The 15,003-nt window shown below is 43.0% G+C and overlaps 1 protein-coding gene across 7 annotated transcripts in view; it reads right to left on the reverse strand.

Moving 5' to 3' along the window:
• Window positions 1-15,003, reverse strand: part of LOC129479692 (uncharacterized) — a 317,480-nt gene that overhangs the window by 90,728 nt on the left and 211,749 nt on the right. For 2 of the 7 annotated variants that reach the window (XR_008656757.2, XR_010119795.1), the window contains 2 exons: window positions 14,787-14,917; window positions 12,241-13,050 (listed from right to left, as the gene is read on the reverse strand). The exons of 1 other annotated variant lie outside the window; for it this stretch is intronic. The gene's annotated coding sequence lies outside the window, so the exon portion shown is untranslated. Of the gene's footprint in view, window positions 1-12,229; window positions 13,051-14,786; window positions 14,918-15,003 lie in introns of those variants that run through there. 4 more of the 7 variants (XR_008656755.2, XR_008656756.2, XR_008656754.2 and 1 more) reach the window with 4 other exon arrangements.

The raw sequence follows: 15,003 nt of genomic DNA on the forward strand, positions 1-15,003 counted from the left end.
CTCTATTGTTACCCCACTCCTTCCTCCCACTGCAGTCCAGTCCATTCTTCATGCCCCAGGAAGCCTTTCTGAAAAGCACATCTAGCCATGTCACCTCCCTGCTTACAGAATTTTAGGGGCTTCCCAATGTTCTCATGTAAGATCCAGCCCCTTCAGGTAGTCTGCCTGGCCTCTTCCAATCTGGTCCCAGCTTTCTCTAGCCTCACCTCCTGCCACTGATAGATCATAGACCTCTGTGCTTCAGAGTTTGGGTTCAAAGTCCTCTCTGCTTAACACGTCCTCACCTTGTTTCTCTGATGGCAAAATCCTGTGCACATTTTTCAAGGTCTGGTTTAAGTGCCATCCTGAGCCCCTAGACAGAATTAATCTGCTCTCTCCTGGTTGTTGTACAAACCGCTTAGCCCAGTGAATTGCTGTTGTTTCTTTGTCACCTTAGTCACACAGTGCATTTCTCAAATCTTTATCTCTTGCATCCTGAGCACTTGGCACAAGGTCTGGCATATGATAGGTGTTTCATAAACATTCAAGGGATGCCTAAAGGGATTAACAAAAGGTAAAATGCAAAGGAAACTAATGTTAGTTAAGAACTTGCTATGCACTGGGCACTTTACTTTTATGTTATCTTTTAAACTTCCTAACAATCCTATGAATTAAGTGGTATCCTTATTACTCCCATTTTTTGTGAATGAGAAAATTAAGGCACAGAGAAATTTAGTGGTTTGCTTATGGTCGTACAGCTAATAAATGGCAGGGCCAAGATTTAAATCTAAGTCTGTAAACAAACTTGGTTGTTTACCATGAAGCCAACTACCCACAGATTATCATAATAATGATAATGATAACAACCATTAAGATAGTAGTAATAAAATGATCACAGTACTTGACATTTGTATATTACTTGTCAGTTCACAAAGCACTTTTTCATCCATTATAACTTGAGTCTCATCACAAACATGAAGTTGGCAGAATTATCCACCACCTCTAACTGACTAAGAAAATGAAGTTTGAGGATTAAAATGCTTTGCCTAAGGTCACAGGCTTAGTAAGCAGCAGAGCTGTAACTTAAATCCAGGTCTTCTAGCAATAAGTCCAGCAGGGGTTGGAGGGTGGACAAGATCCCAAAGGAAGAAGTGCTTTGACATAATAAGCTGGCTGCCAACTCTGCCTGACGTCCTCTCCATTCCCTTTGCAAGTCTTACTGGAGCCATAGCAGCTTCTAGGAGGTGGAAGAAATCACAGGCTGAAGGTTTCCACCATTTCTGTAGGGTGGGGAATTCTTTGCGTAAGAGCTATTGTTTGTCTTGGCAGGAAAAAAAATTAAAAAATAAGAGAAACCAGCATATATAAACATTTTTTTAAAGTTCCGTGGCACCCAGATTAACGTAGGAAACAGAAATCTCTCTTGGGCGGCTGCCCTGTGTTAGCCACTCTCAGGTAACCCCCTGTAGGCACTGCCCACCAGGGCTGCCTAGGGAATCTCCAGTCTCAGTGAAGAAAAGGATAAAACAACACAAATTCTCTAGGAGCCTCATTATTCAAACAGTTCCAGAGGCAGTGAGAAGACAGCGGTGACTTTGGGAGATGCACAATCTTATCTCCAGGGTGAATAGGACCATTTGTTGTTTATGTCCAGGAAAGCAGGGCAGCACGAAAAGAATGGGAGAACTCACAGGAGAAGGGCGCCAGAAGCCAGCAGCTGATCTACAAATCCTCTGCAGAAACAATGGCTTCTCCCGGGATGAGCTGCGGCCCCTTCTGAAAACAAAAGCTCTCACTGAGGAAATTGGTCTTTTGTGGTTCTGGCAAGAAGCAACCCAGATAAAGCCTGGCCTGACCTTCTCCCCTCAAGCAAAGGAGACACAGGACTAGTCAGGAAGTGGGGGAAGTTTGGGGGTACTGATCTTCCAGTTCCCCTGAACACTCCACAGAGGCCACTGCTCTTCTCCCGGGGAGGCTCCAGGGCATCCTGGTGACCGGCCTCTGAGTCCTCTTTCAGAGTTGCTCTGTGGCCTGTGGTCTGTCCCTTTCTTGTTCCAGCCAAAACCCAAAGCTGCTGTTGGACTAGAGGCCTCTGAAGTTTTTCTGACAATTTTTGAACTTGGGCTAAAAATAAAAACTGGCCTGGGACTTTGAAGCAGGCCCAAGCTTTGCCCTTACTCTTGAACTAATTTGGCCCTTCTCACCCTGCCAGCAAAAGCCCACAAATTTCAAAGCACGCACAGCTGGACAGGGAGTGGGCTGCCAGTCAGCAGCTGCCCCTCCTGCCAGATCACCATGGGTCCCTCGGATGGCCCCCAGGTCCCCTTCATTCTCTGGGGCCTGAGCTAGGGATGCAATTTAAGCTGACAACAGAGACTTGTTTTTCTTGGCAGCTCCCAGATTTGTATTTAGGAGGGACTTGGTAGGGGTAATTTGGTTGGAAAAGGGTCCTGGGGGAACCTGGTCTTGAGAATGTGTTTGCATAGCAGGGGAATGGTTTTTGTTCAGATTGCAGGTTTAATTGGGGTGGTCTGTAGGAGGGTGGTGGGGGTGGAGGTACTAGAGCCTCTTCAAGCAACCCTTACGCAGTTGTTTCTGTTAATGAGCACTTCACTGGCATGAGAGAGGGAGAACACCCAGGATCAGAGCAGAATTAACTCCACCCACAATGTCGGGGGCAGGGGGAGCCAGGCTATTCTTAAGGCTTCCACTGGAAAGCGCTCAGGTACCTGCAGCATAAGACACCCTAGGCCAGCCTTGGAGAGGGGAGGTGGAATCATTCCTTAGAGGAGCTATCTGAGGATTCCTCTGCAGTGCTGATGTGGGGGAGGAAACCACAATGGGGACGGCAGCTCGTGTGTGTCCTTCCTGTGCACAAACAAGACAGTGGCCAGGCTTAATCAGTGTTTGTTAATAATAATAACCGACCTATATCTTGCTCTGGAGCTAACAAAATGCTTCCATATACCTTCTCTTATATAGTCCTCCAAACAAGAATATATTCATAATATTAATAAAAACTAAATTTTGTTGAGTGCCTCCTATGCGCCAGGCAAAGTGCTCAGTGCTTTACACAACAGGGAGCTTTTTGCATAGAGGTCTACAGATCTCCCACAGAGGTAGAATGAAAATTTGGGGTCTCTGTGGACTGTTGAAATTCCAGGAACAATTTTGCATGTAGGCATGAAGGAGCTCATTCCTGAAGTGAAAGGCTGTGATTTTCATCCACTCCTTAAAGGCATTCAGAAACTACAAAACGTTTTTTTTTTTTTTAAAAAAAAAAAAAAACTACTTTAAAAGTAGAATTGCATTTTCTAGATTGTTTTGATATCGGGGTTATTCTTCACTCCGGCAGGTCTGGATACCTTATTCCTGTTCTCATATTGCACCTAATAGATACCTTCACTGGAGCAATTATAAAAGTATATTGTATTGTAAAGGACTCTTAAAATTATTTCCCCCTCATTCATCAGATTATAAACTCTTTGAAGACAGGTATTAAGCTTTATTTGCAATTGCATGCATGAACAAACAAATTTAAGTCTCCCTATGGTGAAACTGATCCTATTTAAGTGCTTGAGTGTGTAAGAGAGAGTGTGTGTGTGCCTGGGGAAGGTGGGCCTCGCTGAGATAGTGGTGAGAAGGTGGGTGTGTGGAGAGATTCGAGGCTGGTTTGCAGGAAAGCAGAGACAGCGAGTGTCAGGCGCAGAGCCAAGGGAAGCCATGTCCTCGCATCCTGGTGGCATGCAGATTTGGCTCAGGACCGGAATATCTCCTGCATGCCTCTCCCTGCCAGCACCCCTGTGCCTCCACTTTCCATGGCATCTATTAATGATAAAAGTCCCTGTGGTTTATAATTACCAGTTTGACAAGTTCAGGAGTTATCTGTTAATTATTATAATTAGCTTTCACTCAGCGAGGCTTCGGGAGTTTAACAACAATATTAACAACGAGAGGACGACGATCAGGAATTGACTACAAAGAATCGACTGGAAAGACTTCCTTCTGCTGTCAGGGAAACTTATTAATGAAGGCAAAACCTGCATAGTGGCTCCCCTCCCTCTATCTGCCTGAACTCAGCGATTGGTTCTAAATTTGCCTTGGGGAATTGAAAACAACTGTTGCAGCCAGGGCTTGCAAACCCCAGGTTTAAAATCAACCAGGGAATAAAGCAGCAGCCAATAAACTGACAACTGTGGGTCCTCCTTGACCAGGAATTGGGCGGAGGCAGCAGCCAGGGAAGAAAACATGAACCAAAGCTGCCAGTCATGGCCCCATACCTGGTTCTTAGGGAGTGAAGCCATGCACAAAGTGTTAGCAGCAGGAAAGAGGCAAAGGAGGCCTGGGCCGTCACTGGGAGCAGCCAGTGAATGCACCGATTGCAAGGCAGACTGCGACTTCTTTCTGCCCACCTCTCAATGCTGTCATTCCCTTGGTTGTTCCCTGCCTGATGGCCCTCTATATCTCTCACCTGAGCACTGCTGGACCTCACTGGACTCTTGGCCTCCATTGCCTTTTCCAACTCCACTCCAAACTCACAGACCTGCCAGATTACGCTTCCTGAGGGCCAGCTCTGATGACCTCACCCCTCCCCTCAAAATCCTTCAATGGTTCGCCATTGCTTATAGCATACAATTCAGAGTCCCTATTTTGGCACCCAAGTCCACTCAGTCTGGGCCCCAACTTGTCTTTCCAATATTGTCTTCTACTAATCATTCTTTTAGTCCTTCATTCAGATGATAAATATGCACCAGACATTGTTTCAGATGGTACTGCATCTGCAACCAATAAGACAGACAAGCTCCCTGCCTTCCAGGGGCTTTAACTCTAGCGGAAGAAATCAGAAAATGGACCCATAGATTAACACATAATATCATCGGAGAAGATGATGAGTTCTCCATGGTCATGATATCCCAAAACAGGCCAAAGGCACAGAGAATGACAAACGGCTTTCTAGGAGGTGGCCCGAGGCAAGCACTGCAGGATGAGGTGCCAGGCTCCTGAAGAGCGTTCTAATCAGAAGGAATGGCAAGTACAGCATCCCTTGGCAGGCAACCGATAAAGTGAGGTAGAGAAGGAAGGCTGGGGGACTTGAACTAGGGCAAAGTGATCAGAGAGGCTGGCAGGGGCAGATTATGGAGATGCATGGGGAAATAAGATATCAGGTGACTGCTATATTCTGAACTCCTCCCTTGCTACTGCTGTTCTGCATTCTTGCAACTCTGCCAGCCTGCTCATATTCCCACAGACAGGAGGCTGAGGTTGTTCTATGGAGAAGAAGATCACAGAAAAAAGACTTCAAGGTGCGGACACTGGGGGATCCCCAAGGACATGGCTGGGCCCTGATCTATAGGCTATTGGGTCCCAACAGTTGATAAGCCCTTACAGGGAATTTCCCGTAAGGTTTTTACGCCTCATGCTGAATGTCCACCCAAGATCACCAGACACTTAGAGAAACCCTAAAAGCAATGCCCAAACTATCAGGGAAAAAAATTCAGAGGAAAAGAAAGCAACCCAGGAAGCACAAGAAAAACATGAGAAGAAATAAATCCCCATAAAATATGTGGAAAGAAACAAGAACAGGATGTTATCATTTTTTTTAAATTATACTTTAAGTTTTAGGGTACATGTGCACAATATGCAGGTTTGTTACATATGTATCCATGTGCCATGTTGGTGTGCTGCACCCATCAACTCATCACTTAGCATTCGGTATATCTCCTAATGCTATTCCCCACTCCCCTGACCCCACAACAGTCCCCGGAGTGTGATGTTCCCCTTCCTGTGCTCATGTGTTCTCATTGTTCAATTCCCTCCCATGAGTGAGAATATGCAGTGTTTGGCTTTCTGTCCCTGCAATAGTTTACTGAGAATGATGATTTCCAGTCTCATCTATGTCTCTACAAAGGACATGAATTCATCATTTTTAATGGCTGCATAGTATTCCATGGTGTATATGTGCCACATTTTCTTTTTTTTTTATTATTATACTTTAGGTTTTAGGGTACATGTGCACAATGTGCAGGTTTGTTACATATGTATCCATGTGCCATGTTGATTTCCTGCACCCATTAACTCGTCATTTAGCATTAGGTATATCTCCTAATGCTGTCCCTCCCCCCTCCCCCAACCCCACAGCAGTCCCCGGAGTGTGATGTTCCCCTTCCTGTGTCCATGAGTGCTCATTGTTCAGTTCTACCTATGAGTGAGAACATGTGGTGTTTGGTTTTTTGTCCTTATGATAGTTTACTGAGAATGATGTTTTCCAGTTTCATCCATGTCCCTACAAAGGACATGAACTCATCATTTTTTATGGCTGCATAGTATTCCATGGTGTATATGTGCCACATTTTCTTAATCCAGTCTATCGTTGTTGGACATTTGGGTTGGTTCCAACTCTTTGCTATTGTGAATAGCGCCGCAATAAACATACGTGTGCATGTGTCTTTATAGCAGCATGATTTATAGTCCTTTGGGTATATACCCAGTAATGGGATGGCTGGGCCAAATGATATTTCTAGTTCTAGATCCCTGAGGAATCGCCACACTGACTTCCACAATGGTTGAACTAGTTTACAGTCCCACCAGCAGTGTGAAAGTGTTCCTATTTCTCCACATCCTCTCCAGCACCTGTTGTTTGCTGACTTTTTAATGATGGCCATTCTAACTGGTGTGAGATGGTATCTCACTGTGGTTTTGATTTGCATTTCTCTGATGGCCAGTGATGATGAGCATTTTTTCGTGTGTTTTTTGGCTGCATAAATGTCTTCTTTTGAGAAGTGTCTGTTCATATCCTTCGCCCACTTTTTGATGGGGTTGTTTTTTTCCTGTAAATTTATTTGAGTTCATTGTAGATTCCGGATATTAGCCCTTTGTCAGATGAGTAGGTTGCAAAAATTTTCTCCCATTCTGTAGGTTGCCTGTTCACTCTGATGGTAGTTTCTTGTGCTGTGCAGAAGCTCTTGAGTTTAATTAGATCCCATTTGTCAATGTTGGCTTTTGTTGCCATTGCTTTTGCTGTTTTAGACATGAAGTCCTTGCCCATGCCTATGTCCTGAATGGTAATGCCTAGGTTTTCTTCTAGGGTTTTTATGGTTTTAGGTCTAACATTTAAGTCTTTAATCCATCTTGAATTAATTTTTGTATAAGGTGTAAGGAAGGGATCCAGTTTCAGCTTTCTACATATGGCTAGCCAGTTTTCCCACCACCATTTATTAAATAGGGAATCCTTTCCCCATTGCTTGTTTTTGTCAGGTTTGTCAAAGATCAGATAGCTGTAGATATGTGGCATTATTTCTGAGGGTTCTGTTCTGTTCCATTGATCCATATCTCTGTTTTGGTACCAGTACCATGCTGTTTTGATTACCTTAGCCTTGCAGTATAGTTTGAAGTCAGGTAGCTTGATGCCTCCAGCTTTGTTCTTTTGGCTTAGGATTGACTTGGCGATGTGGGCTCTTTTTTGGTTCCATATGAACTTTAAAGTAGTTTTTTCCAGTTCTGTGAAGAAAGTCATTGATAGCTTCATGGGGATGGCATTGAATCTATAAATTACCTTGGGCAGTATGGCCATTTTCATGATATTGATTCTTCCAACCCATGAGCATGGAACGTTCTTCCATTTGTTTGTATCCTCTTTTATTTCATTGAGCAGTGGTTTGTAGTTCTCCTTGAAGAGGTCCTTCACATCCCTTGCAAGTTGGATTCCTAGGTATTTTATTCTCTTTAAAGCAATTGTGAATGGGAGTTCATTCATAATTTGGCTCTCTGTTTGTCTGTTATTGGTGTATAAGAATCCTTGTGACTTTTGCAGGTTGATTTTGTATCCTGAGACTTTGCTGAAGTTGCTTATCAGCTTAAGGAGATTTTGGGCTGAGACAATGGGGTTTTCCAGATATACAGTCATGTCATCTGCAAACAGGGACAATTTGACTTCCTCTTTTCCTAATTGAATACTCTTTATTTCCTTCTCCTGCCTGATTGCCCTGGCCAGAACTTCCAACACCATGTTGAATAGGAGTGGTGAGAGAGGGCATCCCTGTCTTGTGCCAGTTTTCAAAGGGAATGCTTCCAGTTTTTGCCCATTCAGTATGATACTGGCTATGGGTTTGTCATAGATAGCTCTTATTATTTTGAGATACGTCCCATCAATACCTAATTTATTGAGAGTTTTTAGCATGAAGCATTGTTGAATTTTATCAAAGGCCTCTTCTTCATCTATTGAGATAATCATGTGGTTTTTGTCTTTGGTTCTCTTTATATGCTGGATTATATTTATTGATTTGCATATGTTGAACCAGCGATGCATCCCAAGGTTGAAGCCCACTTGATCATGGTGGATAAGCTTTTTGATATGCTGCTGGATTCGGTTTGCCAGTATTTTATTGAGGATTTTTGCATCAGTGTTCATCAAGGATATTGGTCTGAAATTCTCTTTTTTTGTTGTGTCTCTGCCAGGCTTTGATATCAGGATGATGCTGGCCTCATAAAATGAGTTAGGGAGGATTCCCTCTTTTTCTATTGATTGGAATAGTTTCAGAAGGAACGGTACCAGTTCCTCCTGTACCTCTAGTAGAATTCGGCTGTGAATCCATCTGGTCCTGGACTCTTTTTGGTTGGTAAGCTATTGATTATTGCCACAATTTCAGAGCCTGTTATTGGTCTATTCAGAGATTCAACTTCTTCCTGGTTTAGTCTTGGGAGGGTGTATGTGTCGACGAATTTATCCTTTCCTTCTAGATTTTCTAGTTTATTTGCGTAGAGGTGTTTATAGTATTCTTTGATGGTAGTTTGTATTTCTGTGGAATCTGTGGTGATATCCCCTTTATCATTTTTTATTGCATCTATTTGATTCTTCTCTCTTTTCTTCTTTATTAGTCTAGCTAGCGGTCTATCAATTTTGTTGATCTTTTGAAAAAAACCAGCTCCTGGATTCGTTAATTTTTTGAAGGGTTTTTTGTCTATTTCGTTCAGTTCTGCTCTGATTTTAGTTTTTTCTTGCCTTCTGCTGGTTTTTGAGTGTGTTTGCTCTTGCTTTTCTAGTTCTTTTAATTGTGATGTTAGAGTGTCAATTTTGGATCTTTCTTGCTTTCTCTTGTGGGCATTTAGTGCTATAAATTTCCCTCTACACACTGCTTTGAATGTGTCCCAGAGATTCTGCTATGTTGTGTCTTTGTTCTCATTGGTTTCAAAGAACATCTTTATTTCTGCCTTCATTTCATTATTTACCCAGTAGTCATTCAGGAGCAGGTTGTTCAGTTTCCATGTATTTGAGCTGTTTTCAGTGAGTTTCTTAATCCTGAATTCTAGTTTGATTGCACTGTGGTCTGAGAGACAGTTTGTTATAATTTCTGTTCTTTACATTTGCTGAGGAGAGCTTTACTTCCAACTATGTGGTCAATTTTGGAATAGGTGTGGTGTGGTACTGAAAAAAATGTACATTCTGTTGATTTGGGGTGGACAGTTCTGTAGATGTCTATTAGGTCTGCTTGGTGCAAAGGTGAGTTCAATTCCTGGGTATCCTTGTTAACGTTCTGTCTCGTTGATCTGTCTAATGTTGACAGTGAGGTGTTAAAGTCTCCCATTATTATTGTGTGGGAGTCTAAGTCTCTTTGTGGGTCACTAAGGACTTGCTTTATGAATCTGGGTGCTCCTGTGTTGGGTGCATATATATTTAGGATAGTTAGCTCTTCTTGTTGAATTGATCCCTTTACCATTATGTAATGGCCTTCTTTGTCTCTTTTGATCTTTGTTGGTTTAAAGTCTATTTTATCAGAGACTAGGATTGCAACCCCTGCCTTGTTTTGTTTTCCATTTGCTTGGTAGATCTTCCTCCATCCCTTTATTTTGAGCCTATGTTTGTCTCTGCACGTGAGATTGGTTTCCTGAATACAGGACACTGATGGATCTTGACTCTTTATCCAATTTGCCAGTCTGTGTCTTTTAATTGGAGCATTTAGCCCATTTACATTTAAAGTTAATATTGTTATGTGTGAATCTGATCCTGTGATTATGATGTTAGCTGGTTATTTTGCTCATTAGTTGATGCAGTTTCTTCCTAGCCTTGATGTTCTTTACAATTTGGCATGTTTTTGCAGTGGCTGGTACCAGTTGTTCCTTTCCATGTTTAGTGCTTCCTTCAGGAGCTCTTTTAGGGCAGGCCTGGTGGTGACAAAATCTCTCAGCATTTGCTTGTCTGTAAAGTATTTTATTTCTCCTTCACTTATGAAACTTAGTTTGGCTGGATATGAAATTCTGGGTTGAAAATTCTTTTCTTTAAGAATGTTGAATATCGGCCCCCACTCTCTCCTTGCTTGTAGAGTTTCTGCCTAGAGATCAGCTGTTAGTCTGATGGGCTTCCCTTTGTGGGTAACCCGACCTTTCTCTCTGGCTTCCCTTAACATTTTTTCCTTCATTTCAACTTTGGTGAATCTGACAATTATGTGTCTTGGAGTTGCTCTTCTCGAGGAGTATCTTTGTGGCATTCTCTGTATTTCCTGAATTTGAATGTTGGCCTGCCTTTCTAGATTGGGGAAGTTGTCCTGGATAATATCCTTCAGAGTGTTTTCCAACTTGGTTCCATTCTCCCTGTCACTTTCAGGTACAGCAATCAGACGTAGATTTGGTGTTTTCACATAGTCCCATATTTCTTGGAGGCTTTGTTTGTTTCTTTTTATTCTTTTTTCTCTAAACTTCTCTTCTCGCTTCATTTCATTCATTTCGTCTTCCATCACTGATACCCTTTCTTCCAGTTAAGCACATTGGCTACTGAGGCTTCTGCATTCGTCACATAGCTCTCGTGCCTCGGTTTTCAGCTCCATCAGGTCCTTTAAGGACTTCTCTGCATTGGTTATTGTAGTTATCCATTCGCCTAATTTTTTTTTCAAAGCTTTTAACTTTTTTGCCGTTGGTTCACATTTCCTCCTGTAGCTGAGAGTAGTTTGATCGTCTGAAGCCTTCTTCTCTCAACTTGTCAAAGTCATTCTCCATCTAGCTTTGTTCCATTACTGGTGAGGAACTGAGTTCCTTTGGTGGAGGAGAGGCACTCTGCTTTTTAGAGTTTCCAGTTTTTCTGCTATGTATGTTTTTTCCCTATCTTTGTGGTTTTATCTACTTTTGGTCTTTGATGATGGTAACGTACCGATGGGTTTTTGGTGTGGATATCCTTTCTGTTTGTTAGTTTTCCTTGTAACAGACAGGACCCTCAGCTGCAGGTCTGTTGGAGTTTGCTAGAGGTCCACTCCAGACCCTGTTTGCCTGGGTATCAGCAGTGGTGGCTGCAGAACAGCGGATTTTTGTGTACTGCGAATGCTGCTGTCTCATCTTTCCTCTGGAAGTTTTGTCTCTGAGGAGTACCCGGGCATGTGAGGTGTCAGTCTGCCCCTACTGGGGGCTGCCTCCCAGTTAGGCTCCTCAGGAGTCAGGGACCCACTTGAGAAGGCAGTGTGCCCGTTCTCAGATCTCCAGCTGCATGCTGGGAGAACCACAACTCTCTTCAAAGCTGTCAGTCAAGGACATTTAAGTCTACAGAGGTTACCGCTGTCTTTTTGTCTGTCTGTGCTCTGCCCCCAGAGGTGAAGCCTACAGAGGCAGGCGGGCCTCCTTGAGCTGTGGTGGGCTCCACCCAGTTCGAGCTTCCTGGCTGCTTTGTTTACCTAAGCAAGCCTGGGCAATGGTGGGTGCCCCTCCCCCAGCCTGGCTGGCACCTTGTAGTTTGATCTCAGACTGCTGTGCTAGTAATGAGCGAGACTCTGTGAGCGTAGGACCCTCCAAGCCAGGTGCAGGATATAATCTCCTGGTGTGCTGTTTTTTTAAGCCCATCGGAAAAGCACAGTATTAGGGTGGGAGTGACCCGATTTTCCAGGTGCCATGTGTCACCCCTTTCTTTGACTAGGAAAGGGAACTCCCTGACCCCTGCACTTCCCGAGTGAGGCGATGCCTCGCCCTGCTTCGGCTTGCACACGGTGCGCTGCACCCACTGTCCTGCGCCCACTGGCACTCCCTAGTGAGATGAACCCAGTACCTCAGATGGAAATGCAGAAATCACTCGTCTTCTGCATCGCTCATGCTGGGAGCTGTAGACCGGAGCTGTTCTATTCAGCCATCTTGGCTCCACCCCCCGCATTATTATCATCATTTTTAAGGAACAATGAGAAAATAAGAAAGAGCTCTTGGAAATTAAAGCTATAGTGGCTAATAATTTTTTTAAAAAATCAATGGAAGATTTGTAAGACAAAGGGAAGTAAATATCCCAAAAACTGAAAATCAAAGAATGAAAAATTATCTGATGGGAAATGGAAGGGAAATGACAAACATATGAAGTAAGTTATTGTGTTTTATTGAATCAGTGAAATAATAGTATGTGATAGCTGCTAGTTTTTTTCTGTTTTAATGTGGAGAAAACTGAGGCTCCAGGAAGCTTAAGTAATCTTTCCAACATCATGCATAGTGTAATAGCAAAGCCAGAGTTTGAACCCACATCCTGATGACCCCAAAGCCATGTTGTTTCTGCTCAGTTGTGCCCCAAGAAAAGCAGGCTCAGCCTAGCTTTGCTGGAAGATGCAGAGTGGGAGGGAGCTGAGAACGCAGGTTCATTTGAGAGCATCATATTTTCACCTTCGTGGCACATGAGTAACTATAATGCACATGCTTTCCATCTTCAAAAGCTTTCTGTGATTATATATAAAAGAGAACTCACATGGCTTCAATATAGGGTTCTTTTCTTTTCTCTCCTAATCTGGAACTGGCCTGAAATCCCAGTAATTCATTATACTGGGATTTTATCTGATAAAGTCGTAAACATTCAAAACATAAAGCTGTCCTTTTATCAGACTTAGTGGAGCATTTTCATAAAGTGTCAGTGGGATTGAGGAGACGGTTGTACATCAGAACATTCATCCAGGTGGATTAAATCATGACATATATTTCAAGTCGGGGAAAATGTAGTGTCAGGGGAAACATAAGCAATAACAACTGGGACTGGCAGAACTGCTGATGAATGGGCCTCTTTTCAGCTGCTGGTCATGGACAGTGGAAGGAAAGAGACAGGAACCCCAGAAGACTGGCTCTTGTTCCCTGGGAAAGAGGATAAAAGAAGAGAAAGATTAGGAGACAGTGACTTCCTGTTGATCAAATTAGGCCTATTGGAATAGAGGTGAGGTTCTACAGCCCACAAAATGCTTCCCTTTCTTCCAACCTCACTCTCTTCCTTCCAGGAGACAGAAGACAAAGGTCAGACCTATCACCTTGATTATTGATAAGGGTTAGTTTGAGGATATGACTTCAATAAATATATGATAACAATGGGCCTCCAGATATTACTTGAATCAGAGAGGTTTGATTGTAGGTGTCAGGCATCAACTCTTCCCTGTCAGCTCCCAAGACTTTCCCCACTAAGATTTTATGAGGGTTGAAAGCAGAACAGAGAGCGCATTGGTCAGAATAATTCATATTTGTGTTCTGCCAGATGATTCAGAAGACAGTGCCTTTTCTCGGGAGTTGTGGGGAGACTGTTCTTAACACCTGAGGACACTTACCTTCTAAAGTTCTGTGGCACCCAGATTAGCATTTCTCACATGGTAGAACTTCAATGAGTGCTTTTTAGATGGATGGATGGATCGATGGATGGGTACATGGGTGGGTGGGTGGATGGATGGATGGATGAATAGATGGATGGATGGATGGACAGATGAACAAATAGATGGATGAATGGGAAGGAGGAAAGAAGGATGAACTGATAAATAGATAAGTTAAGCAGTGACTTGGTGAGTCCAATAATGGATATGTGAACGGACAAATTGAGGAATTATGGATGAATCACAGTGATTAAAATAATAAAGCTATAAAGAGGAAATAAGATGAATGGAAAAATTACATATAAAATGTAGTTTCATTTTCGATGATTTTTTGAGTGTGACATTGTAATATTGTCTTCCTACAGACAGATTATATAATCACACCACACTCCATGGTTACAAACACTTCCTTACCCCAAACTCCTCTACTCTCGTCCCTTTCCCTCCTTCCATTTTTTAGATGAAACTTGAGTTTTCATTCAATCAGACCCACTAATGCTATGTGACACTGGGCATGTCACATCAGCCCCTATAGCCCTAGTAAGAGGGTTGATTCAGGTAATGCTTGGAGACCCTATTAATGCTCGGATCATTGACCTCGTTATTTTTAAAATTTGAAGGAATATCAGATGGTTATATAGCACAAGAATGATATTTTGGGACTATCTAACATTTCCAGTTTGGGAACCAATGAAATAACCTGTATTTTTTTATACATCTGATGACATGGCTCCTTTTCTTCTCATGTGAGAGAGAGCGAGAAGGTTAGAAAGAAGTATGGGGGAAGGCTATCCTCTTGGTGCTGGCCATAGGACCTCTGCACCCAGCTTCCCTGAGCTGGCAAACTCATTGCAAATAGGAAGGAAGTAAGAGGAGCTGAGCTCCACAGAGCTGGTTCCTCCCCTAAAACCACCAAGTGGATAAGCAGCTAATCCTCTCTGGGGAAGAGTGGGTGAGAATGGAGAGGGGCCAGGTGTATTCTGCTAAGTAACACTCCTCCACTGGGAGGAATCATGAGGAGTGGGGTCTATGCTCTCTTTAGATCACAAGCAAATGCTGGTATACAGTAGGATTTGTGGGGTAGGGATGGCACTTGTGGAGTACCAGGAAGACAATCCCTTTGCAGAGTGGGTGTGAGAGAGAATGGCATGTTTGTTTTCTTTTTGTCCTCTTTGTATAGTGTGTTTTGATAAGCATTTGGCTACTTTGAAATGATTCATTTCTAGTTTTTCTTACTAGTTGGGAATCTTGCAGTCTGGAGATATCACTATGCCGCCCCCAGCAATGCACTTCATCTTCTTGGGTTTCAGTTGGTCTGTCTGTGAGCTGGGCATAACACCAACAGCCTTATTCACCTTACAGAGTTGCTGCAGGGATCAAAATGCAACATGGTTGGTTAAAAAGGAATCACAAGTGCTAAATATCACAGAGGATTGTTCCCACGACTCCCAGT

The sequence above is a fragment of the Symphalangus syndactylus genome, chromosome 3 (assembly GCF_028878055.3).
Source record: "Symphalangus syndactylus isolate Jambi chromosome 3, NHGRI_mSymSyn1-v2.1_pri, whole genome shotgun sequence".
Lineage (NCBI taxonomy): Eukaryota > Metazoa > Chordata > Mammalia > Primates > Hylobatidae > Symphalangus > Symphalangus syndactylus.